Source organism: Mastigoproctus giganteus, chromosome 6 (genome assembly GCF_048544385.1).
Source record: "Mastigoproctus giganteus isolate SK-2022 chromosome 6, ASM4854438v1, whole genome shotgun sequence".
NCBI classification, from domain to species: Eukaryota; Metazoa; Arthropoda; class Arachnida; order Uropygi; family Thelyphonidae; genus Mastigoproctus; species Mastigoproctus giganteus.
The window spans coordinates 38,733,280-38,760,957 of record NC_143580.1 but is presented as its reverse complement, the minus strand read 5'-3'; the positions used below and the strand labels follow the sequence as shown (position 1 = coordinate 38,760,957).

The following is a 27,678-nucleotide window of genomic DNA, read 5'->3' as shown; positions in this document are numbered from 1 at the left end:
GATCCTTCACCACTCACTTTATTTAGTAAATAAAGCTTTTCTTTTTAAACCTATATCGGAATGAAGTAAGGCGTGAATCATGTTTTTTTATTTTCAGGAGGGAGTTTAAATTTCAAAATATTTTAGATCTTCATAGGGATTTTTCCATGATATTAGTGTTAATTGATGAAATAGTGTGCTGTTTTTTGTTTTATATTTTTATTAAAAACTTATTATTACACTGTAATAAAGTACACGAGTATTTAAAAGCTATACAGAATTACACAAAGTTTTCAAAATTGCTTCATCTTTTCTTTATTTTTTTCTTCTTCGTTATCGAGGTGGGGTGTATTTTTGGCAGTTCCATGAGCTGACCACATTACAACAGAAACGGCTGATCTCGTAGTGAATGTTCTAGCACTCTGAAAAAAAGATAAGAAAAAGAAATTAAAATTTCGCACATTTGTAATAGAGTTTGAATCTGTAAATGTTGTGTGTGGAAAGATCACAGTTATCGATGTTAGGAAAACGAATCAAAGAACTTCTAGTTGGAGGACAGAAATTTAGCACAGGCCTTTATAAAAACATTCTCACTGGGCCAGCATGCCTTTCACCGTCGGGACCTGCAGTCCAATTCTGGACTCCCTCAGCAATCTCCGTGTCTGGGGGATACTGACTGTCCCCCCTCCCCTACACACATACCTCGATGACCTTGCTCCTAGCCAATATGTTGGTTTTGTGGTGCAGAATTATCAAAAGTTGCGGTGTCTATGCCTTACATTGAAGCAAGGGCATGGAAATGTTCATTTGAAGTTCAATAAGTTTCGGGGCTTAGAGGGGAAAAGGCATTCTGTGTGTTATCAGACACTCAGTCTAAAACACTGATGGATCCAATATCTTTCTATATCAGAAGATTTATGAGAAGTCTGGTTGGCCTGCCTCCCTAAAATCTACCATGCACACCTCGATGGTAAACCCTCTTACGTCACTTAGGTGGCGACGAACGTGTAGAGTGGTTCTCTTCAAGACGCCTGGTCAGCGTGAAGAGGAAAAGACCAAACCCTCCAGCACATGACAGCACGACGAAACAAATGGCCCTCGGTCTCCAGCGGCTTTCACTTCCCCTCATACCGCAGCGAGAGGATCAGAGTGAAACCAGAGGGTGTTAAGAATCGCTGGGTACGACTAGGCTACCATGCACGGAAACTGAACTTGGCCTGTTACAACATAAGATCGCTCATCGTGAAGGCAGGATATTAGAGCTGGAAAAGGAATTAGAAAATGTGAATTGGAATATCATCGGTTTGTTTGAAAAAAGAAGAAGAAGAAATGAATCACTTTATAAGTTTATCAAGTGGAAATCTGGTGTACTCCAATGGAAACAGTGAAAGGAGCGAAGGTGGAGTTAGCTTTCTGGTCCATAAAGATATAAAAAAACAGCATTTTGGAATTCAAAAGTACATCACCAAGGGTGTCAAGACTACTACTCAGGATTTCTAAGAGGTACAAACTAAAGGTTATAATGATTTATGCACCAACATCGAGCCATGATGATGAAGAGGTTGAAGAAATATACACTGAAATTGAGTCTTCTAGATGAGCAGAAAACCCACTACACTATCATTATGGGGGGACTTCAATGCTAAGGTTGGAAAGAGACAAAACAGCTCAGAAAGGGGAATTATAGGAAATTTTGAAATTGGTGAAAGAAATGAAAGAGGTGAAAGATTTGTGGAATTTGCAGAATCTCGAGGAATGCCAGTAATGAACACTTTTTTCAAGAAAAGGGTGAACAGAAAGTGTACATCGAAGAGCCCAGATGGATTAACAACTAATGAAATTGACTTCATCCTCACTAACAGAAGATATATCGTGAATGATGTTAATGTCCTGAACAAGATAAATGTTGGAAGTGATCACAGAATGGTAAGATTCACATTCGATATAGATGTAAGAAAAGAAAAGAAAAAACTGACTAGAGTAAATAAGTCTTTGAGATAACAGAAGAGGAGAAAAAGCAGTATGTACTGGAACTTAAGAACAATTTGAGCTTCTGCAGACTGCTCAGGACCAAGATATCGACGAGGAATATTACAACTTTCTGAAAGTGATAAAGCCCAAGAAACCTATAGGTAAAAAGAAATCCAAAGAAAAAAAAATAGTCAAGAAACACTTGTCATGATGAACTGAAGACGATAAATGAGCAAGATAAACACTGACAAGGGGAAAATTGAGTATACTGAGTTATGCAAAGCCATTAGAAAGAGACTCAGAGAGGACATAAGAAGATTTAACACAAGAAATATAGAACAAGCATTAAGGGGAAACAAAGGACTTAAATCAGCAGCCGTGAGCAGTACAACAGAAAGACAAATGATACTGAAACTGAAGAATAGCGATGGTGTACTTATAAATAGCAGAGAAGGCATAATTCAAATAGCAGAGAAGGCATAATTCAAATAGCAGAGAAGGCATAATTCAAATAGCAGAAGAGTACTATAGAGAATTATACAAGGAGTGAGGGAATGATGCCGGCAGTGGGGAAGATGGATCGCAAATTGGTAACACATACGTCATACCCGAAATCGTTCCTGATGAGGTAGAACATGCACTGAAAAAAATGAAGAATTAGAGAGCCCCGGGGGAAGATGAAGTTACTGTAGAGTTGTTAAAATTGGGAGGAAGAGACATGACAAGACTCTTCACAAAATGCATTAGAAAAGGTGTGACGCCTAAGGAGCGGAATAATGCAATCATAGTTTTTCTGCATAAGAAAGGAGATAAATCAGAAATTGGAAATTATAGACCAATTAGCTTGTTATCCCACATCATTGATGGGAATTAACGGAAAGAGCAAGCTGACTTTAGGACAGGATTCTCAACTATGGATCACCTTCACGTAATATCACAGCTAATGGAGAAAGCAAATGAATATAAAACACCATTATGGCTGGCATTTGTGGATTATGAAAAGACATTTGACTCCATACAGCATAAGGCAATGTTTCGGACACTGGAAAGACAAGGCATAGATACCCCATATATTATGATTTTGAAGAAAATGTATGAGCATGCTAACTCCTTTATTAGACCAGACAAAGACAATTGAGAAGGTAGTTCGACAAGGAGACACAATATCTCCGAAGTTGTTTACTGTTGCCCTTGAGAAAGCTTTCAGAAGATTAGACTGGTCGCAGAAAGGAGTCAGTGTGAATGGAGAGTACCTAAACCATTTACGATTTGCAGATGACATTGTGGTCATAAGCCACGATCCCAAAGAATTAGAGGAAAATCTTAATCTGTTATATATAGTTAGTAAAGATTTTGGACTAAAGATGAATATGGCTAAAACAAAATTAATGATGAACAAGTATGCAACAGAAAGGGACATAACGATTGAAGGAGCAGTAATTGAAAAGGTGGAGTTATATACTTATCTGGGACAAGTCATTAGCTGTAAGAATGATAAATGGCTGGAAGCCAAGAGAAGAATAAATAGCATTCAGGAAATATTGTCACGTACTGAGGAGAAATATCCCAATTTGTCTGAAACGTAAAATAATGAACCAATGTATATTCCCTGCCATGACTTATGGAATTGAAACTTGGGCACTCACCAAAAGAATGGAAGAGAAGCTGAGAACTACACAGCGAAGAATGGAACGAATTATATTAGGAATCAGACTGTTAGATAAGAAGAGAAACACATGAATTAGGCAGCAAACTCAAGTAAAGGACATTCTTATGAAAACTAAAGAATTAAAATGGTCTTGGGCAGGACACACAGCTCGAAGACATGATGACAGATGGACTAAGAAAACGACATGTTTTCACAAAGAGAGAGTACTCTGAATAGTTGGTCGTGTTTGTCTTCTTGACAAACTGCTGAATTTTACAACGATTTACCTAAGAGGTTTGGGGAAGTACAGGAATTGTTTTGGATGTGTTTACTGTAGACAGAGAGTTGAATCAACAGTAGCGGTTCCACTGACGAACCGCTACTGCCCACAAGCGTTCAGTGCGAAAGTTGGGATCGAGTGATGCAATGGTATCAAAGGAAAGAATTCTCTGGACTATTGAATCACAATATACACTGACGCCATCAGATGGAGGAAGTTAGGTGTGGTATCAACGTTTAGAACTTCTCTAAGAGGACTCCACCGTTCCCCAACTGATCGCGTCTATTAGCTTGGGTAAAATTTTGAGTAATTTGAGTACAATTGGCGTTTTGTTTCCATATATGTTTTCCTGCACTGTGTGGATGTATGTTTTTCGTCTATACTTGTATGTGTGGGTAAAATTGTAATATTCTGGGGGGGAAACGAGTCCGCTTAACTCGGAGGAGGAGGGGGGCAAGAAAAATGTGTGTGACAGTCGTATTCAGGGTACTGTTATGAATGAGTTGAATGTGCATAAAGGAATGAGAATGAGAATGTCCCATACATGTTGGCTGTTGTACCCTGAATACATATAAAAATTTATATACAAATGTATTTATATAAAAAAATGAGAGTGCAAATACTGGTCACTTATGTAAACTATGCGGTGAATGCAGTGTGATTCGCTCAAAAGCAAAAAAAAAAAAAAAAAGTCCTGTCTGTCTGTCTGTGTGATGATGGATGAAAGAAGGTAAATGAGTGAGTGAGACTGTTAGAAATCAGTCTGTCCCTAAAAAAAGTGTACTTGCGTAATTGTTAGTATGATAGCTGAATATTGAGTGGAATAAATGGTCAGTATGTGTTGTTCCAGCAGCCTCCCCTTCAAATTGGATTGCAGTGGGGACAATCTATGTGGAACCTCCCTGCACTGCCGACATCATTCCTTTTCATTTGTGGTATGGCGTGGGATATGCTGACACCGGCTACAGCTGGGCTGGCTGGTGTGCGATTATTCATACGGAACCACTGTCCTCAGTGCGATCTCTGCCCAACATAGGGCACCCTAGCCCTGTGCTTTATTGCAAACTTACCCACATCTTCCATCCTTATTTCTCGCTTGGTGGAACCTACCACCATAAATCTTTTACTTTTCTTGCTCTGCTTTCTCTCCCTCTACTGTTGCCCTTTTCATGTATTTCCCTTCTCCCGTCTAGAGTTTTTTTTTCTCCCCTTGTACACTGGGGCCCACCGTGGCAAGCTCTGGCACAGTCTAGGGTTCGCCCCACCAGAGACTTTCTTCTGCTGTATCCGGCTGCCTCCCCAAGGCGGTGGACGGAAACACGGGGTCCCACTAGGGGGCCCTGGCGGCTAAATTCTGGAGGAACAAGAGGTCAGTGCCGCTAGATAAGACACTATACACTAAGTTTGAGCTTATTTTTCATTGTGTGGACAGATGAATGGTACCATGCAGTTGGAGCAATATCGAGACAACCTTGACAACACCGTTCTTCCAACACATGCATTTTAGTGGCATAGGACTGTGTTTTTCAATAGGTCCGCTCGCAGCCTCCGTTTGAGCCCAGTATGATAAAATGGTAACTCATCCTTGGAGGTGAGTATCATCTGTCTATTAAGGACTGTTCAACTTGATGTGATGAATAGCTGTATTCTCACCTAGTGCTTACCTTAAAAGGCTATTAATTAGCCAAGTCACCTCATACTTTTGGTCACTACTGTACTTGTAGTGAGTAATTCGATCCAGTCTTCTTCGGCTTACTAGGTGAAGGACAGGAAATGTAACACTATCCGTTTCTTGTTAAGTGGGCCACATCACAGTGAGCTAATGTCATGGAGAAAATCCTTTTTCTCCATGACAATCGCCGATCCTGGTCAACTGCCCACTTTCACCTTGTATATGACACAAATATATTCCATATACCTAGGAAGTCGCTCTTGTTGCAATAGGTATCATCAGAAGCATCCTCCCCAGAGATATAGCAACTGAAGATCCCTGTAGACCAGAGCAGAACCCGAGAGGTACAACCAGTGGAGGTGGATTAGACAGTTCTTTACTGGTAGGTTCTACTTGTTTATACTCTGAATTTAGTACATAAACATTCCTCCCCAGTAAAACATTATCTGATGTAATGTTATTTGGCTTACCACTAACCAATTTGAGTCTAATGTAATGAGACAACTGTTATCCACAGAAGCATCACCACACATGTAACACCTACACACTTGTACTCTTAAAATATGCGAATTGGATCATTGAGTACATGTAGCCTGAGTCATGAAGAACACAGCCCTGTTGAGTACATGTACCCTTGATGTTACACACTAATGTAGTAATACACTAATGTTAATGTTATACACTAATGAATGTATGAAGCAAACTGCTCCTTTTAACTCAGGTGTATCTTGTATGTAGTATTGTTGGTTTACCAATAAACATTGTTTTGTTTGTGCACTTATGCCTCTGGCCCTTTTCTCTTGCCACACGTTAGCCTGAGCACAAGATTTACAGTGAAGGAATCATATTTTTGCGGCATTCTGAAGTCTAACTAATAGGAAGATTTCAGAATGAAAAACACAACGCCAGTTAGATGCTGCGAGTTTATTCTCCAGAATAGGAGAATAGAATATTGCACAATAGGTCTTTAGAGCACGAGATTGTTGTCCTAGTATATTAATCGCTAGTCAACCACATAAGTTCACAGGCATTTTCTGGAACATCAATATCAGTGATTAAACTTGCTCGGAAATCTGGTATACACATTGCACCTTGAGTAATAATAAGAGTTGAACGTCTTAATCGCCATTGGAAGAATGATGGCTAGATGAACCCCTGTGGAACAAAGGAACGGAGAGATTTTTCCGTTTGGAAAACGAATCAAAGAACTGCTGAATCAATTGATGGTTTCTAAGGATGGTACCGTGCAGACGGAGCAATATCGAGACAACCTCTACAATATGTAGTACAAATGAAAGTTGGAATTTTCAGTGTTGGAAACTGTTTTTCCAACACTGATGCATCTTAAGAATGCGTCATAAGTTAGTGAAAAGTAACCCAAGAAGACAACATGCTGTATTGCAAGTCAAAAGAGGTCCGACAACAGTATTAAAATATGTATTAAAATTCGAAAACTGTCTATAATCATAATACATTTTTTAAGATCTCCACCAATATATATATATATATATATATATATATATAGGGTGTCCCAAAAAGGTGTAACCAATTTTAAATGTTTGTAACAAATGTAATTTTAATGATAGAAACACAAAACTTGCGCTAAATGTGAGAAAAACAGTTGAAGTTTTTACTGACATTCAATATGTGCACCACTTGTCATACGAACAATATCTAATCGGTAATAAAGTTCATCCCATGTTTTTTCAAGGATGTCACCCTTAATCATAGTAATTGCATTTGTAATCCTGCGATGTCTGCAAAAGTGGTCTTGTAGACTGTGTCTTTGATGAATCCCCATAAGAAGAAATCTCAAGGGAATAAATCTGATGAACGTGGTGGCCACGCAATGGGACCATCACGCTCAATCCAACGGTCAGGAAACTTGTCATCAAGAGACCTCCTCACACTCAAAGCCCAATATGGCGGCGCTCCATCCTGTTAGAAAATAACCCCATTTGGCAGTTCATCCAATTGAGGATACACATAAAGCTCAAGCATGTCCTGGTAATTATCCGCTCTCACAGTCGCTTCTTAAAAGGATTATTAGTTTCCTATTGTTTGTATTGCTCATTTAAAATTGGTTGCACCTTTCTGAGACACCCTATATATATATATATTTTTTTTTTTTTTAAATTTATTTACTTTCAACTTCAAGATAAGCTTATAATTTAGCTTGTAATGTAGCTTATATTGAAGATGTTCTAACTAGAAGTGACTCTGGGATTTCAGGGTGTGCAATGCACTATTTATAATGCTAGAAATAATTAATTTATCCATAGTCAACCTACCTGTGGAATTACATAAACCCATTGAATTATGGCTTGTGTTTTGCGATTCGTAAAGAATTTCTGATAATTCGTTATCTGCAAAGAGAATAAAATTACATTCACTTTTCTTGATAATACTGAAAGTCAAATAATTTCAAGAAATATTCTTTTGCTTTCTTCGATTTTGCATAAATTTTGTGAGACTGATTCAAATAAAAAACCGGTAGAGTTTTATGAAATCTTTTAATCATATAATTAAGCAAAGCATACAGTAGCGCCCAACGTGTATTAAGGCACCTGAAATTAATCATTATTTTCCCATACCCAACGTGTATTGGGAAATAATGGTTAAATCCAGAAGTCACATGACGGTTAGATGGTAGTAATAATTAAAGTAAGATATAAAAGTCCCATGTAAAAAAAAGAAGAAAGAAGATAGTTTATGATCAGGAATGTATTACCTGCATCATAGAATCTAATACAGTTCAAGCACCTCCTCTATTGTAGCGCAAAGGGCAACCTTTAGGTTTGCACAGTCACTCAACAAAACTCATAGAACACTGTCAGCGCCTGTATATATTCATACCATTGAACACATGAACCATTGTGGAGCACTATGTCCTGCTTCACCATGAGCTGCTAGCAACATACTAGCTGCAGAATGAGCAGCTAGTATGACATACCCAAAATCAACTGTTCGAAATGTACATCAGTGGATGATGGAAGGTAACATGTTCATGTAACCTAAAGGAATTATAGGCTTGGATGGTTGGTTTAGCATGGTTTTTTTCCGAATCTCATATGGTGACCTAGAATTTATAGTATCTGGAGTGTGATAGACCACGATTAACAACTGCCGCTTGCTTAGAGAATGACCACAGTTGAAACGGACATTAAAAATAAAGTACAAACCCACTCTTTATGAGCTGATTCAAGAGATAGTTGGTAGAACTGGGTAAGGTGTAGGACCAACCATCGGATTTCCATCAATGCACGTTTCCACTTGTCTTGGTGCACAGTATAGTAACATTAGAGATTATGGTACTAAAAATATCATATTAGGACCACACAAACTAATTCATCTACTCATGTATGTTAAATTTGTAAACTGCGTGTTCCCTGCTCGATTTGCCTGTTTAGTTGGATGAAAAACTCGAGTTTCCGGAGGGGGGGGGAAACCTTGCTGTTCATGCCTGAGACCGACTAACTCAGCTACGGAGTGAAAAAAGCCCCTAAAAGTTCCTTGTGTCATTGCCGGAATTCGAACCCTGGCCTTTTCACCCGGGGAGTCGGCGATTATAGCCACGGATAGATTACGATACCGAAAGAATGTGACGTGACATGGATCGAATCATACTGCACAATCCATGCATCAGATGGACTCACCCGGCCCAAAGAAGGATTTCACCCAGATTTTATTTTACAACAATGATGTTCGATGATAGTAGTGAGACAGAGTAGGCGCTTTTTACGTAGTCTGGATTTGCTCTGCAGTTTGAATTCGATGGAACCATGAATGCAGCTGTATAGCGTATGTTATTTGGAGAGGGGGCTGTATTTGTATAAACATGACAACGTTCCGTGTCACAAAGCACGCTCATACAACAGTGATTTGAGAAGATTAATGTGATGAACCTGCCATTTCCAGTTTAGAATCCAGTTGAGCTCCTGTGGAATCTTTGGAACGATAATTAAGACGACGTTCAGAACGAGAAGCCTTAGTTGAAGCAGAAATATTACGAAGCAGCCTTACGGAAAGAGTAGATCAAGATTCTAGTCTCCAAATGCCGGTAAAAAAAAAAAAAAAATTATATATACAGGGTGGTTCACTACCAGTGCGAAAAACTTGCAAGAGGTGTAGGGGGCACAAAGGCGAATAGGAATCACATAGCATTGCAGGGTCCGAAATGCCTTCGTCATGCGATAGAGGACGTTGAACGGGATGTCGTGTGAACAGCGATCCCGCTGGAAGTCACCATTTGCGAACCGGTTCCCGAGGCAGTAGGATGGACGAGTATTTAAACGTTGAACTGGCCGACATGCACCTCGCGGATGGAGCTGCGGACTGTAACGGGCGCGCCGCTCTGCGCTTGTACCAGGAACGTTTCCCGCACAGGCGTGCTCCTCATCATACGATTTTCGCACGTGTGCACAGAAGGTTACATGAGACTGGTTGTTTCACGAGAGGTACTATGAATCGAGAGCGAACGACGAGGACGCCAGACAATGAGGAGAATGTCGTACGTCTTGCAGAAGGCAATCCGAGTACGAGTACTCGAGCGATAGGCCAACGATTGAGTATTTCCCAATCCACTGTGTGGAGGATACTGTCAACAAACCAAATGAGTTCATACCATCTGCAACGCGTCCAATCATTGGAGCCTGCGGATTATCCACTCCGGAGGACTTTTGCTACTTGGTTTCTTCAACAGAAACGGTTCGCAAATGCTGACTTCCAGCGGATCGCTGTTCACGCGATCTTCCGTTGAACGTCCTCTACCGCATGACGAAGGCATTTCGGACCCTGCAATGCTATGTGATTCCGATTCGTCTTTGTGCCCCCTACACCTCCTGCAAGTTTGTCGCACTGGTAGTGAATCACCCTGTATATAAAGTGTCCCACAAAGAGCTGTTTGTATCAACAAAGACGACGAGGTTCAAATTTGGAATTAAAAATTAATTTATTTTTTATAACCAGATTTGTTTCGGTTAATGTTTCCATACTTGTTGGAAGATAGTGTATATTTCAATTTTTAAATACAGACCCTCCATTATATTCTTTCATTAATTCATTCCTCACATTATTTTCCACACAGCTGAACAAGCTGGAGAATATTCTTCAAGGTAAAATTTGGATGATGTCGGAGCATTTCCGTCTTAATCTCTTCATCCAGTGAAAAGGGGAGGATGCAGATTTTACTGAACTCTTCGGAGGATACAGGTTTTACTGAAATAATGAAACAAGTATCCTCCGAATGATTGCTTCGCTGACAGTTCCGTCTTAGCCCAAATTTCATTCTAGAATTCCTCCTTTATGATCTTACAAATGTAGTAACAATTTTTTTGGCTGGTTTAGATATAGAAATTTTTCAGTCGAGTTGGGATGGAATAGCCGCACCCCGACTACTGTCCTTATTCAGAGTATGAATAGTGCATCGAGCATTTAATACATGACTACACGTTTTAAGATGGCTCTCGTTCCCCTCTATACTATTCGAAAAGCAGATATCACATGGATTTACAGTTTATTCCAGTTCTGTTGTTAATCACTGAGGATAAACTCAAAGTGTGTACCAATGCAAGGAACCCACCGGCACCCTCTTTTTGAGTGAAATTGTCCACGAATGCTGTTATACACACAACTGCCTCTATTGTGAAACGATGTTCCATCTCATGAGCTCTTAGATTCCCGCGATTTAGTTATTGAAATTAAGGAGAGTCTTCAACAGTTTCTATGCCGGTTTTTATTTGTAATTTGATTCTTACAAAACAAGGCATTTCCTCTCGAACATTGTATTGATACAGTACTGATAAAATAGAATCACTTCACTTCAGTTTAGACATTCGGTTCATTATAATTTTTGTTTTAGCCTAGTGGTCAGGCGCGCGGGTGCATAAGTACACGTGCCTTGAGTGACCGGGGTTCAAGCTCGTGACTGCTGAATACGGTGCTGTTTCTTGTATTCTGTCTATCTTGTGAACTCCTCTGACCGCTTGGTCGTCCCGGAGTATAAACAGAAAATTTATTTATTTTACTTTCAGAGTCTCGTGCACGGGCTAACGAAAGTTGAACTACCCACGCTTCATCGTACTGAGCCAACATTCTTTAATGAATTTCAGTTAATATTATTATCTTTTCAAAAGTTACAGCTTGCATGTCAGTCTTCATATACCGACTGCAGTCGGTGGATCTGCCTTCTTGTACGTAATCTGCTTAAGGATTACTTCAGTGGATTGAACAGCTCATGGACTTACTTTTCCCAGCAGACTTTGAGGAAATATCGGCCCACAAAACGTCCATTAGTATTTTATATGTACTGAGTTGCCACTTTATTAGGTGTATACTTCCCTAATAGTGAGTAGGACAGTTATTTCCATAATTGTTTCAAATCGGATGTTTGCGGGTTTCTACTCCGAAGAGTGTGTTCCGCCTCTTCCCATAGGTACTCATTTGGATTGAGATTTGGTGAGTAGTCTGTATTCATTCTCATGTTCTTGGAATTAGCTCTTACTTCTGTCCTTTCCTTGTGATATGGTGCACTGTCCTGTTGGAAGAATCCATTTGCAGATGGATACACTGCAGCCATGAAGGAATGCACCTGGTAGGAAACAGTTTCCAGATAACCTGTGGAATCTAAATTCCACCGATATCATGGGTCCAGATGTGCACCACGGAAACAATCCCCACGTCATTATACTGCCACTACCAGTCTGTATTGTTGACTTGCAGGATGGAGCATGCTGTTTCGGACTCATGTTGTGTTTGTCAATGTTCTGGTACTACATTGGACGTGAAACATCAGGAAGTTTCAGCGAAGGTATAAATATCTCGAAAACTGCAGCTCTGTTGACTAGCATGCTACATTCAAAGACACTTAAATCTTTCATCTTGTCCATTCTCACAGTGAATTGCACACACACACACACACACACACAGCATCTAGACATATCTGCCTACCTACTTTATATTGCACGGTCTGAACAGGCGAGGCTGTTATGAATGAGCGCTCAATTTCATAAAAACGGTAAATTTACCTGATAAAATGGCACTCACCATAATTGACTGCTATTTTGCCATTTTAATTTGAATCATCTCGTAATAGAGAAATGTTCAACTTACGTCTGGAATGCTTCTGAGCTAAGAGAGCGATGGTAATGACTAGTCCACACACCATCAAGCAAAGAAACATCACAAGAAATAAAATCCTTCCTTCCATGCATGTTCGTTGTGCGTTCAGCCTATTAAAAACATGAATATATTTAAATGTCATATAAAATTAGCTTGTTTTTATAATTACTAATTAATTTTTTTATGTTACGAGAGACATTTAGAAGTTTTCTGTGTGGAAGCACCGCCCTGGAATGGTTTGCGCAAGTGAATCCTTGTTGGTGTGTTGTCAGTATCGACTCTCCATTGTATGAACGATGTGAGGAAAGCGTGTGTTTATTCAGCCCCTCGATAGGAATCACATAAAAAATTGCAAATGTGTTTCTTTTGTACGGTTCACATTTTGTTATAAAAACTACGCGAGTTTGACCTGCAAAAAGATGAGGTTTCTCACGTCTTTCTGATATCACTACTTTGTGATGTAGTCAAAGGCTCTGAAAGTGATGTACGAGAGGAGGTTCAAAAGTTTCTAGCTCCTCATAAAATGAATGCTGAAAAGTTGTGAAATTCCATTTATTTTTCAACATAGATCCCCTCTTAAGATGACCCACTTTCTGGCACGATCCACTAGCTTTCGTAACCCGCTCAAATAAAATTCAGATGATTTTAACTCAAACCACTTGTTGACTGCATCCATCACAGCATTGTCATTGAGATTTGGAAATAGAAAAATAGATCTGATGGAGCTAAATCCGGTGAGTACAGCGGATAGTATAATAACTCGAACCAACCCATAGTCATGCAGAGTTTCCAGAGTCACAAACACTTGTGCGCCGGTGCATTGTCTTGATGCAAGATCAAGGAAATTGGCCCTTTATTGAGCTTCAGTTCCTCGCGGAAACGTCCCATAGGTTAGAATAATACTCGGCATTGATAGTGGCACCTCGTTTCAGGAAATCAACCATGATCACTCCTTCTGCATCTCAGAAGGCGGATGCATGACTTTCGCTGATTCTTCCACTGTTTTGGTTCTTTTGTTTCAGGGTCGAAGCATCCATGTTGCGTCCATGGTGACATACCGCTTCGAAAACTGAGCATCATTAGCTTCAAAATGCTGCACAATCTCATGATAACACCTCACTCTTTCCTGCTTCTGATCTGTATTCAGTACTTCAGGGACCCACCTCGAAGAAATCTTCATTCTTCTTTCTCCAAGAATGTAATTACAAACCTGGAATTTTTTGTGAACACACAAGAAGAGTCACAGGCACAGATTGTCAATATTTGACGAAAACCTTTGCAATCTATATTGGGCTTAAAACTTTTCAATCTTCCTTTGTACATCCATATTCTTCACCTTCACCTTCAGAGGCTCGCCCTTGACTGCCTCATACCATCTGGTGACACTGTTAATGGTGCTTATTGCGCGTGTATTGTTAAAGGTTGTTGTAATTATGGTTGCGTTAAGAACAGCTTTGGACTGCTGGAACGTAGCTTCATTTACTTTAGGACTGCGCAACATGCCATCGCCGTAGATATACGCCGAAACGAACTTTTTTTTTTTTTGTTCGTTTTTGTGAAGGGTCAGATTGGGGATCACTGACTTTCAGATATCACCAGCATAGATGTCAGAACAGAACATCATTACGTTACATCAACATGACTGATTACACGGTGCGATTGATTGCCTGCCTAACCGATGGGAGAAGTCGTCGACCTTGGTGGCGATTACGTTGAGTAGAGGATAGATTCAGTTTGTTGCAGCATATATGGTTTTTGTTGATCGCTTGTGTCTGTAGCATGTACTGATTATATAAATAAAACTTTTGAAATGACCATCGTATAAATTGTACACTGGAAAATAGACTTTAATCAGGTGTGTGATGGCGAACTGGACATTATTACGAACTGGATGTGTACTTTTTTGTTCCATTCATGGTTTAAAAACAGTGGTACAATCGGTGTTTTTGATGGACCAGTTTCAACTTGACACATGTATGCGGAAATTTATATATACACTCACGTACATATTTATACGTACGTGCGTGCGGTAATTTTAATTAACAGTGGTTTTCAACCGGGGTGCCGCGGCACACTACCCCAACAACATTCTTGGAGTGCCGTGTAATTTGGGTTTAAATTACTTAAAAAAAAGTTATTATTATTTTTTTAAATTTGTATATTTATTTCATTATGAAAAGGTGTACGGTATCCATCGTACCATATCTTTTTAATTTTGTGGTGATCTATAATTGATATTTATTTAGTACCTCTATATAAAGAATAAAATTATTATATAGGTATATATTAAAAGGTCGGAAACCACTGTGTTATGTATTTCTTTTGGCTTAAGGGTGCCGTGAAAAGATTACTGGGGCACTAAGGGCGCCGTGCAACGAGAAAGCTTGGGAACCTCTGGGCTTACATCTCTGCCAAAAGTGTTCAGACGCCACTTCAGTGCAGTAAATGATGCAAAAGAGATGCATACAAAGCAGGGACAGGTTTAAAAGTGTGGAGGCACTTGCAAAAATATCACGATCACACAGAATGTGTCTCGTCGCAAGGAACTTGCGTTGTTTCAAAGAGGCTTAATCATCAGGTGCCACATCAGCAATTTGTCATTGCATTCTGTTGTTGTTGTAATAGGGTTTTAGGAGCATCGGCAATTAAGGCCATATTGCTCCGTGTATATTGTCTGTAAATTGCGTGTGTTCTAAGGTCGATTTTCTGTTTTCTGGATGAAAAAAACCCGGATTTTTGGGAGAAAAAAAAAACCATGCTACCCTCGCCCGAGACCGACTAACTCAGCCACGTTGTGAAAAAGGCCCATAAAAATTCCTCACGTAATCGACGGGACTCAAACTGAGGTCCTTTCTATCCGATGTGGAGAACACGGCGATTTTACCAACTGTGCTACCCACGAGGGCTTTGAAAAGGAATAATAACAAGGTCATTGTACTGTATGCGCATATGCGTTATATGTTGAAAATAAAGTACAGGCCAACTTTAAACCGTTCAACTTTGTGGTTATTATCCACGGTGCAGTAGTGAAGTTTTACTAGAACCCTGAGCTCAGGGAGTCCTAAAAGGGAAAAAGAAAGATATATACACCGACGAGCCAAAACATTATGACCAGCGGGTTGTGCAAATCTAAGCAACTGCAGTTGAACTACGGCGCGTGCGCGGGTCGGGACACGATATAAAAAACACCTGATACTGAGCTCCGCTAATCAGTTGTTGTTTGTTTGTTTGTTTGGTTTTTAGGAGCATTAGCAACTAAGGCCATATTGCTCCAGGAATATGCGGTGGTCTTTCCGCATCCTCCGTATTTGGTGGTGATGGGCTCGAAACCCGGTCTAATCAAGAAGCGTGTGCTACGCACTGCTGCTCCTTCCCACCTGGCTACGGAGACGCCTTCCGCTAATCAGTGTTACTCTTGTTCTTCAGATGGGAAAGGCAGCGGACCTAAGCGAGTTTGACAAAGGCCAAATTGTAATGGCCAGACGACTGGGTCAGAGCATATAAAAAAAAAAAAAAAAAACTATTATTTTTAGACCACCCGAATAATTAAATTAATCTGTCGTGCAGTGTCTTATGTCTGTTAATTGTGTGTTCTGTGGTCGATTTGTCTGTTTTGCTGGACAAAAAACCCCAGTTTCTGGGGTAAAACCTTGTCATCTACCCCTGAGACCGACTAACTCAGCCACGAAGTGAAAAAAAAAAAAAGAAGCCCATTAAAGTTCCTCGCCTCATCGACGGGATTCGAACCAGGCCTTTTCCACCTGGTGTGGGGAGGACAGTGACGATACCACTGTGCTACCCGCGCAGACGGTCAGAGTATATCCGAAATGGCACGGCTGGTGGGATGCTCACGGTGAGCCGTGGTTAGTACCTACTGAAAGTGAACCGAGGAGGGAAAACCCACGAACCGCCGGCGAGATGTTGGACGACCAAGGCTCATCGATGCTCGAGGTAAGCGAAGGCTCTTCCGGATGGTACGTGGCAACAGAAGGGCGACTGTGGCGCAACTCGCCGGTAATTGGAATGCTGGTGACGGGAGTAATGTGTCACAACACACACAGTACATCGAACTCTGCTGAAAATGGGGCTGCATACCCGCAGACCGCTCCGAATGCCCATGCTAACCTCGGTTCACCGGCGACAGCGCCTACAATGGGCACGCGAGCATCGAAACTGGACCTTGAGTGATTGAAAGAAGGCCGTCTGGTCCGATGAATCACGTTTCCTGTTGCACCATGTAGACGGACGTGTGCGTCATTTACCTGGGGAAGTGATGGCGCCTGGATGCACCGTGGGACGAAAGCAAGCTGGTGGTGGTAGTGTAATGCTTTGGACGATGTTCTGCTGGGAAACCCAGGATCCAGTCATCCATGTGCCAGGCACTCTGACGTCTAGGACCTGCCTAAATATCTTTGCTGACCAGGTACATCCTTTCATGGCAACGGTCTTCTCCTCTGGCGGTGCCGTCTCTCAGCAGGATAATGAGCCATGCCACACCGCCCGGATTGTTCGAAACTGATTCGTGAAACATGAGGAAGACTTCCAGGTATTGCTCTGGTCTCCAAATTCCCAGGACATCAATCCCATCGAGCATCTGTGGTTTGTGTTGGAACAGCAACTCCGATCTTCGGCGTCTCAACCACGGACCTTACAGAATTTAAAGGATCTGCTGGTTACATGTTGGTACCAAATACCACAAGACACATTTAGAAATCTTGTAGCGTCCATGCTTCGCCGGGTACGAGCTGTTTTGGATGCACGTGGAGGACCAACATCATATTAGGTAGGTGGTCATAATGTTTTGGCTCATCGGTGTATATATATATATATTGTTGTCCACGCTCGTATATATATATATATATATATATATATATATATATATACGAGGTGACAATGTGGCAATAAAGTTCTGGGATTGGTGGTATTGTGGTCACGTTCGATTACTTTGAAAGTAGACGGAAGTGGTATGTTGTAGTTCAAATTTCCTCCAACAAATGACATTATAGAGATTGTCGAGGAGGCTGAATATAAAATTTTGCATTAAACTGGGAAAATCGAGAAATGTATAAAATGTTAAAAACTGCTTATGGTGATGAAATAAGTCATACCAGTGTGTTTGAATGGTATAAGTGGTCCAAAGACTGACGTGAGGATGTTAGCGATAACCCAAGAAGTGGGCGTCCGTCAACCTCTCGAAGTGAGGAGAGCGTTGAAAAAGTTCGGGAAATTGTGGCTATAGAACGTCGTTTGGCTTCTTAGAATGATGACTGAAGAGTTGGATATGAATAGGAGACGATTCTTCAAGTTCTGTATGAAGATTTAGGGGAAAGGAAGGTCTGTGCAAAATTTGTGCCGCACAGCCTGACAGACGAGCAGAAGCAACGAAGAGTGCATCATGCAAAAGCTTCCTCCATACTTGCCAAACAGTCCTAATTTCCTCGACTGTTTGTCACTCTAGCTGAGAGTTGGGTGTTTTAATACGACGAGACCGTGTGTGTGTGTGTGTGAGTGTGAGTGTGAGAGAGAGAGAGAGAGAGAGAGAGAGAGAGAGAGAGAGAGAGAGAGAGAGAGAGAGAGAGTTATATTGTACCAGAGCCGAAGTTCTGATGATGTGCCACTGGTTTTGTCATCACTTTAAATATTTAGTAGCACATTTTCCAGTGTTTATTTTAGTTTAAATGATAAACATTAGATGGCGCCACCGAATATCAACTCTTGATCGGTCATTTGTAACCCTTTATTTCGTACCTCTGAAATAATGCTTCCCATCCTTAAATTATTGTAATCTAAAACATACCTGTATACATAATATATTAAAATATACCTTCTGATGATATCTTCTTGATCTCTTGAAACGTTATTGTCCACGCTTGCTTTGCTCATTTTCTTCCTAGCCAGAGTAAAAAAAAAAAGCACTGTATACAGAAACTGAGATCAGTGTCCTATGAGTTACAAATAAAGCAGATTTGTTTCTTGATGCGGGAATGAAAACCAACAGTGATGTTTATTGTGAATTACATTACGAGCAATGTGTGGGTTATCTGTAGTGCATTCTAAGTTGTGTAAATACTTTTTCTAATTATAACACTTCATCTACTTGGACTTGTTATCTCCAAGCAACTTGCATTTTAGCCAACGTGAGAGCGGAGAACCTGTGCGGACTTTAAACTTGGAAATGTGGCCGGTGAAAGAGAGAGAGTTCCAAAGTTTTCCTTCTTACAAACTACCTTATGTTGCTTAAGAAGTTATAATCTACATCATTCCAAAGATGTCTACTCTTCCTCACTTTAGACGACATATGTATGAAGTGCAGTTCAAATTATTGCCACTTGTGCAACTTGTGATTCCGTCGATTTCATCAGCTTTTAATTGCATTGAATACTGGATCGAAGTAGAGTATTGAATCCAGATAGTTTATCAAGGTGCACGTACTTAAATACATAGCTTAAAATTGTCGAAGGAAACTCGCTTTTTTTTTTGTTAGATTAGGCTCCACTCTCCTTCAATAAACTGATTAATCACGAAGATTTCACGGTATTTGTAGAGCCAAGATTAATTTGCATATCCACAAATAAAACCAATAAGTGTTTCTTTGAAATGCAAGCTAGTGTTTACAACATGTTAATTGAGGTTCTGACATGTTACAAAATTCTGACTGCAAATATGTAAACAAATCGTAAATACGAACGCCATCGAAATGTGCTAAAGTCTTCAACGCAAAATGTCAAACGTAGATCTCTACTCAGGGGACAAATTCATATTACCTTTGGCATGCGGATAGCTGGTCACTATCGTTTTCCAACCCCCTCTCCTTACAACATTCATATGTCTTAACGTTTGTTTGCTCCAATATTCAAAAAAGATGGGTGTTCGCCAGTAGATACATCTTATTTTATCTGTTTTTCAATCTGCTGATGATTCTTTTGAATTCTTTACCGGCTGTTTCAAAAGAGCAAGGTTGTTGCTTGGCAGGTGGAGAATTTCCAGCAGTGTTCCTCTGGTAACCTGCTCGCCATGGATAACTTAAATTCAATTCTCATTATACAAAGGCTTAAATCAGTGATTTCACTGGGAAATATTTTATTATTATGTATAAAAATCGGTTTATTAAACAACAAATATGGTATGCACTCCTTATGCAGCCAATCAGCTAAGCAGGTATTCCATCTTACAATAAATTTTATTACAATTTACATTCCCTCGTGGGTAGCACAGTTGATAGAATCGCCGTCCTCCATCCACTGGGTGGAAAAGACTTCAGTTCGAGTCTTGTCGAAGACGGTAGTAATTTTTATGGGCCTTTATCAGGCGAGGTAGCGTGGTTTTTTCCTCCTGGAAACTCTGGTTTTTCATCCAGCAAACAGAAAATTGACCTCAGAACACACGCAGTTTCAAACATGTACTCCCAACGTTTGTTCTCTACGATAGTGCAATGGTTTTGCCACTTGTCTCTTTTGAAGAGTTCTAGGTTCTATTGCCGTCAGAAATTTGAGGATTTCTTAAAGGCTTTTTCAAAAAAAGTTCAGGGGCTGTAGTTAGGCGATCTCAGACGGAGGGAGTAGAATTCCACTCTTTGGGTTATTTCGCAAAACATGTAAATCGGCCCATGTACACACACACACGCACCTGTATATACATGATACACACAGTGCAATATGTCACTAGACGCGTTTGTAAACAATAACAAAAGCGGAACAGTGAGCAAACGGAAAGAGCTGAGTTCAGAGGGGAATGATAGTTGGATGTCATGTGGAAAAAATCTGTGCATCTGTGCGTGCTTTTGTATTAAACATTCTTAGATTAACAGTTACTACGTGTTGAAGAAATGGTAGTTCAGAGTTGACACTGACAAAGAAGCTTCAGTAACATTATGTCGAAAATTTCATGTATGGATATACACTGTAAAGAGCAGATAACCCGCAAAAAATAGATACAATAAATATAACTGTCGATACAAACTCCAAGAAACAAAATTGTTGTCCATCTGTGTATTTATGGTCTGCTAAAAATATACAACAGAAACTATACTGCAAAATATTCAAGCATTATAATAAATAATGGAAATCGATTGTAGGCAATTATACAAGTTTTCTTTGCCCATACTGTATTTGTTATGCAATCTTCATTACAACATTCTGGAATTTCTTTTGAGAATATGAAGACTGTGTGGAGTTTATTTGCAGCAATCAGCAGTTCGCAGAAATGCGGACTGCTGATTTAGTGAAGCTAATTATTGGCAACATGAAGTAAGGAAGCAAAGCTTTTACAGACCCGACCAAAAAAAAACTTCACTGGCCTATTCCTAAAAATTTGTCAAACCTATCGTAAAATTTTATTCAAACTACCCACATCCACAGCACTAGGTTAAAGTTTATTCCAAGAATCAGTTACTCTGTGGCTGAATGCAAATTTCCGTGCATCTGTTTTCTAAGCATGCCTTTTGTAATTTAAATATATGTCCCCTTATATAAAATCTGTTAAAGAGTGAAGATGTAATCGGCATTTAGAGAACTAAACCATTTTATTGCCACACTTTAGTTAGGTCATTATGCGGATGTCTCGTTTCCTGAGAGTGCAATTTACAAAATCCCAGTCTTTCTTCGTAAGAATATACTTTTGTGCCCCAAACTAATCTTGTTGCTTTTCTCTATACCTTTTTCAACAGATTTACCGTATGTCCTTCCAAAAATGAGGTTTTCAAACTCTATGCATATTCCTGATGTGATCTAACCGTTACTTTATACAACGAGATAATCACCTCTTTGTCCATGCAAATAACTTCATGTATTCCATGAGCTGTCTAGCTGCCTACCTGTACTGCTCAGCGAATTTATGTCGGACATTACTATCATCCTGTGTGCGGGGTAGCATATTGAGTGGAAAAGGCCTGGGTTTGAATCCTGTGAATGACGAGGAACTTTTTATGGGCTTTTTTTTAATATGTGGCTGAGTTATTCAGTCTCATTGAGGACAACAAGATCTCCCGGCCAGAAAACTCGGGTTTTCGTCCAGCAAAAAAAGAAAATCGACCAGAGAGAACACACGCAATTTATGGATTTATGGATATAATGCATATGTGTTGATAAGATCGTTCTTGGGTGGCTATGATATGAAAGTTATTTTTGTCTTGATACCCATAGTAATTGTACAAGCTGGATTGATGAGCATTATGAATGGAGAATGTCTTACATAATATGAATCTCATAGTTTGTAAGAGATTAGCTTCCTTTGCGTGATAACGAGACACATTTTCTGATATTTCAGCTTTCAATGCAGAAACGTTTCTTGAAGTCAAAATCCAAGCGCGCAGAGCATTGAAGTTAATGTTTTTAATTGAGAATATAAATCTTAATCACATGCACTGTATTTTTCTTGCTTAATTTCTGCAACACGAGCTTTTTCGAACAACACTTTCTTGAAGGACATACGAGTATTTGCTTTGCTTTTTTTTCTTATTTCAGAACATGAAGTTGGTGTCTGACGGAGCCTTCTATAGGGAATGCTGGGTTCCTCCTTGATAAATTTTCTTCATACTGTATTCCAAAAATGTCTGATTCTGTACAGATGAATTCGTCTCCCAGGATACACACAGATTCCAGAGTTTTAGAATCTGAATCAGAACCTTATATGGTCGCTAATTTTCTTCTCTTGAAAAGAAGTTATCAATCTTACAAAAAAAAAAAAAAAAAACCTGTCATATTTGGACCATCCGGGAATAACCTCATTTACCTATGTGTATTCTCTGATCGCTGCGCCTGTTTTGCTTGACAAAGAACCCCAGTTTCTGGGATGGGAACCTTGCTGACCACGCCTGAGACCGACTAATTCAGCCACGGAAGGAAAAAAAGCCCATAAAGTCCACTATTACATTTGTATTTCCCTCTTTATACTGTAATATTTCTTTTCAAGAAGAAGACACTTGACAAGAACACTTGAACACATGATATTTGAAGAAGAACATTGACAGGATTTACAAGCAACAAGCCAAATAGGATAATCGCGAAGTCATTCTTGGCCTTGTTCAGTTACGACAAATCTGGACATACTAAAATCTGCTCTGCGAGCGTGCTAAGTCTGCTTTCACGCTTTGTTATCATTTATATTATCACAGTAAGCCACAGTAATAATAAACTATAGTTCGTTTATTGAAAGATGAGCATGACATGAAGCCCATGATATGCAATAGCCAGCAACGTTATACAATGTTTTCATTAAAATTTAAGATTATAGTGAAAGATTTTCATTAAAATCTTTTTTCTGTCTTACATTTGACATTGCATTTGCATTGATAACTAATTTTTTTACTGTCGTCTTCCCTTTAATGTATCTAGAATTGTTAACGCGAGAAGCAGTTCATAAAATTTGTATAACTTGATGTATCTCGACATTTAAATTAGACGTATATTTCAGACAAGTTTCCCTAGTGGGTAACATAGTTGGTAGAATTGTCATACTCGCTACACTGGGTGGAAAAGTCCTGAGTTTGAGTCCCGTAAATGGCGTGAGGAATTTTTATGGACCTTTTTCACAACGTGGCTGAGTTAGTCGAGCTTAGGCGAGGGTAGCATGGCTTTTTCCATCGGGCAACTCGGGTTTTTCATCCAGCAAAATAGAAAATCGACCACAGAACGCACGCAATTTACAGACAGTACACAGAGCAATAGAGGTTTAGTCGCTGATGCTCTTAAAACCCTACAACAACAACATCAAGTTTTGATACATTTATCCAGGCATAAAAGTAACTTATTAGAGAGAATTCGTGTTATTGGACAATGTTTAAGTAAATCTGGGTTTTCTAGTATAAAAATTATTCTAGTAATATTTTTTTAATAATTAATAATAATTAATAGTTATTCTAGTAAAAAATTCTGGTATAAAACCTATTTACTGGTTAAATGTGTAATATTATTACTAAATAATATTAAAATCGTTGATGGAAATAAGAAATGAAAACGTATGTTTCCCGAGACTTGAATGTTGTTTTTAATTTAAGTTCTCTGCCGACTTTAAACGGTTGAGCAGGTTTGTTAAAAGATGGATTTAAATATTTAAAATTAAGCTTTTACAGATTATAGATAGCACTAAATGAAATCCCTAGTTTACAATATACTTTTATTTTCAAATGAGTGTGGAGTAAGAGTAGAAGAAACAGTTTCTACTGATATGTTATCGACTGAATAACATGTCATCGTCTCTAATTTCAGATACTCAGCAGTACGTATAAGATATAAAGGGGAAAAAAAAATCAAAACAAAAAATATTGTTGACATAACGATACAAAATAATCTTGGTCACTGATATATGCAGCGGTTCAAGGCGAATTTCCATCATTATAATGAGACCAAAGTTTTGTGCACGGTTATTTTTGCCTTTAAATATGAAAGTAGTGAAATTTGCGTATAATGCATATCATGTCTTAATAAGCTACAATTGTATTGCATTGTATTATATAATATCTCAGAGTCCAGATACTTTATCCATCTGCCAGTGTACTAAAAGTTTCCTCTTTTATTCAGGAGACCGTCAAAGGCTATATACTAATACAAAAATTATGACTTTCCGGATGATCGAGATGCGGCTGTGGCCGAGTGGTCAAGCGCCAGGGTACGTAAGTACACGTGCTTTGAGTGACTGTGGTTCAAACCTGCGTGACTACTAAACATGGTGCTGTTTCTTGTATCTCTCTCGCTCCACCGGATGATCGAGGGTCAAAATTGTGCAGATTTCCTGTTTTTATGAGTTACTTCAGTAAGTAGTAGTCAAGTTCTTATCGAAAATATGTTTAAAAACGTTTTACCAACGTGTTTTACTTTTTTAAACATAAATTTAGAAAATATTTATAGAAATAATTCCCTTATCAGAGTAATTCACAGTGTCTACATTTGAGCTCTCAAAATATTTTCGATTGTGATTTACAAATCACATTGCTGGAAAATCCCGCAACCTTGGCACCAAATCCTTATAAGATCCTAGAATTTCTGATGGTCATAATATAGTTTTACATAAAAAAAAAGCTGTACTTTTTTTCCCCACTGCAACTTATTGTACACGGTACTGTAGATTGGTATTCTACATTGATATCGAGAGAAAGGTTTTCATTTCCTCTTCCAAAATTTACTGTATACATTTAGTGAATCAGCATAAGAAATATTCATACAATCGCTTCTCCTAATGCCCTAAAGTCGAGTTTCTTTTTCCACAACAGATGAATGTTTGTGTGTTGAAAAGCAACATTTCTCTGGACTGCTTCCTTTTTGACAATTTAAAATGAAATTTACTTTTAGATAATTTAAAAATTGTTTGGTGTTCTGTAAATCAGGTATGTCACGAATTCCGAAATCCAAACTCTGAGTAGTCCATAGCCTTAGACAGTTGACAAATGATTCTGACAAATTTTCCTATTTAGTTGGAGCGTGGTGAAAACTTTCAACGCGCACGCAGTCAATTCTGAAGTTCAGATTGGCGAATAGCCAATCTGGTTTGATGGATTCGCCCATTTTTCTAGAAATAGCAGGAAAATCTCCAAAATTCTTCAGCCGAATAATCGACTGAAGAATTTTGGAGATTCATGTTTTCATTGAAAATCTTTTAAAACGATGAAAATATTTTACAACAATTTTTTTACACTTCAAAATGATTTTAAAATTACATTTTAAAAATGATTTATGTGGAGAAATCTAAATAGATGCGCTATAAAATTTAATGAGGATTCGTTGATTATAACCCGAAATCTATATAAAATTAAATAAATAACTAGATAAAAAAGAGATATGTATTAATATTTTCGGATTTCTGAAATTAATGACATTTGGAATGAATGCCCAGCCAAATGTAAAATTTAATCAAAATGCGTTCCGTTCAGTGAAAGTTGAGTTGCTACACGTGGATTGAAGGACGTCTGAAAAATGTAAATCCAGTAAATTATTAAAAATATTGAAGTTTTTTAAAATTTGAATTTTTTGAACAGATTAACACGTTCTATACCTGACACTCAATTCTGGTGAATAAATAATGTCGAAATAATCAACATTAACCATAATAAAGTTTTTGCAATGTTTTTCCAAAAATCTCAAAATTTATCATGATAAAAATCAAGATAAATTTAGAGGACCACAGGTTAGTTAACCATATTCTGCTTGTGTAAAAATTATGATTTTATGGAACTTTTCGATTGCTTTTGGATCGGATAACTTATTTTCTTTCAAAACGTTTAAGTTGAGTGATGAATTTGAAAGAAATTCGTTTCTGTTAACTATGGGGAGTGTCAACGATTGCCTTTGGGCCCATTATTGTTTACCTGTTACTTGAGTGAGTATATCCTTCTCGGCCCATTTTAGGCGTGGGATTAGTTAATTCTGATGAACTATAAGTCGATATTGGTCGTCAGCATTATTTTATTAACTACATTAATATTTGGGTAGGATGACATCACATTGATTAATATTAAAAGTATTAAATTCGGTCGTTTTCTTTTGAATATATAGAAAAAAAAAAAAAAAAAAAAGAAGAAGCTGAAACAGAACGTCTATGAGACAGAGAGTGCGAGTGCGGAGACTGTTACAGATAAGCCATTAATTAACCAATTTGTATGTATAATGGATAATTAATTTGCCATCAACTCGCATTTCGATTTAGTATTAGTAAGACTGAATGGTGCAATGAAGCAGAACTTTTTCTGCACCAACCAATAATAAATAAAATAATAATAATTCAAATAAAACAGAATATTCATATTATTCCCATTCCCATGAGATAAACATCCAATTCTGCTTTAAACTTGGACTCACTGTCTTTCACTTACCGCAGCGAAACTTTCACTGTTTGACAACTTGCTGCCCATGGCTGCATTTTATGAGATCCAAACTTCTGTTACTCGTATTTTCTGACTTTATATTTGTGTCTCCTAGTTCATGTCTCACCTACGAGGGAGAACAGACCTTCCTCATTCATTTTACTCAATTCCGTCAGTGCCTTATACACCCCAAATAGATCTCCTCGTAGATCAAACTTTGCAATCCACACCCGTTCTTAATTAATATGTGTATCGCTTTGCGTTCATCACCAGTCCAGTCGCCTTTCTCTGGACCCTCTTCAGAAACTCTGTTATCTGTCTGTTCATAACTAATGGCTGTGTATTGTTTCTCCAGCATGCAAAAAATTCATAACCTCTATCTGCAGTGGTGCTACAAAAGTGATGTTATCTGGTTACCTTAGAGTTATTTAATCGATTTGTTCTTCGTTCTTTCGTTCATTTCATTGTGGCTTCTACCATTTTTGCTCGAAATGGTGAAGCTGTCACTAGACTTAGAAATGCATTTGACAGTTAATTGTCCATCGTTAACAAAAGAATAATACATTCACTTTACCTCCGGTTTCCTCAGAAACGTAGACTACAGATCCTATATATAAATGCCTTCTAGTCCAAAATACAAAATTTACAATCAATACATTTTAATAGTTCTAGAAAAAGAGCTATCCGAAGAGTTTTTCAGATGGTTCCAGCATTAGGCCTTTTTCTTTTTTCCTTTTTTTTTTTTTTTACTTCGCTTATGTTTCCAATAGGCACTCACGATTCTTGTCAAAATATGTTAACCTCGTTTAATATTAATAACCAACTAAAGAAAAATTAGCTTAATAAACTATGAAACTGTGTACATTAAATTTCAGGAAGTCAATGGACTCGTTTGAATTGGTGCCTTTACACCACTAAACTCGCTATTCAAATTCCCTTTATCTTAACTAAGTATTTAGATTAGTATCTTACTTTGATATTAGCCAGTTGATGTCCTTTCCTCTTATATAATCATACGTTATAAAAATCCAACGCAGTTGAAGAGAATAATTACAAAAGAAAGCGATATTTTATTACAAAAAAGAGTCTGTCTTACCTTGAAGGCGTTTTAAAATTTTAACTTGGCTTCATGACTTGAAGAATGTTAGTTGCTAACTGTGGTTAGCAATGACTGAGCGCTTTGTGTATTCTCGTGGGCTTGATAACCCCATGGCATA

At 38.6% G+C, this 27,678-nt stretch overlaps 1 long non-coding RNA gene across 1 annotated transcript; it reads right to left on the bottom strand.

Annotated features, from left to right (window-relative positions):
- Positions 1-345: 345 nt before the first annotated feature.
- Positions 346-27,601, bottom strand: LOC150084177 (uncharacterized). The gene is made up of 5 exons (XR_016547052.1): positions 27,558-27,601; positions 18,494-18,559; positions 12,661-12,779; positions 7,842-7,916; positions 346-401 (listed from the first exon to the last, which is right to left on the bottom strand). It is a non-coding gene; the product is annotated as an uncharacterized LOC150084177 (long non-coding RNA).
- Positions 27,602-27,678: the final 77 nt, after the last annotated feature.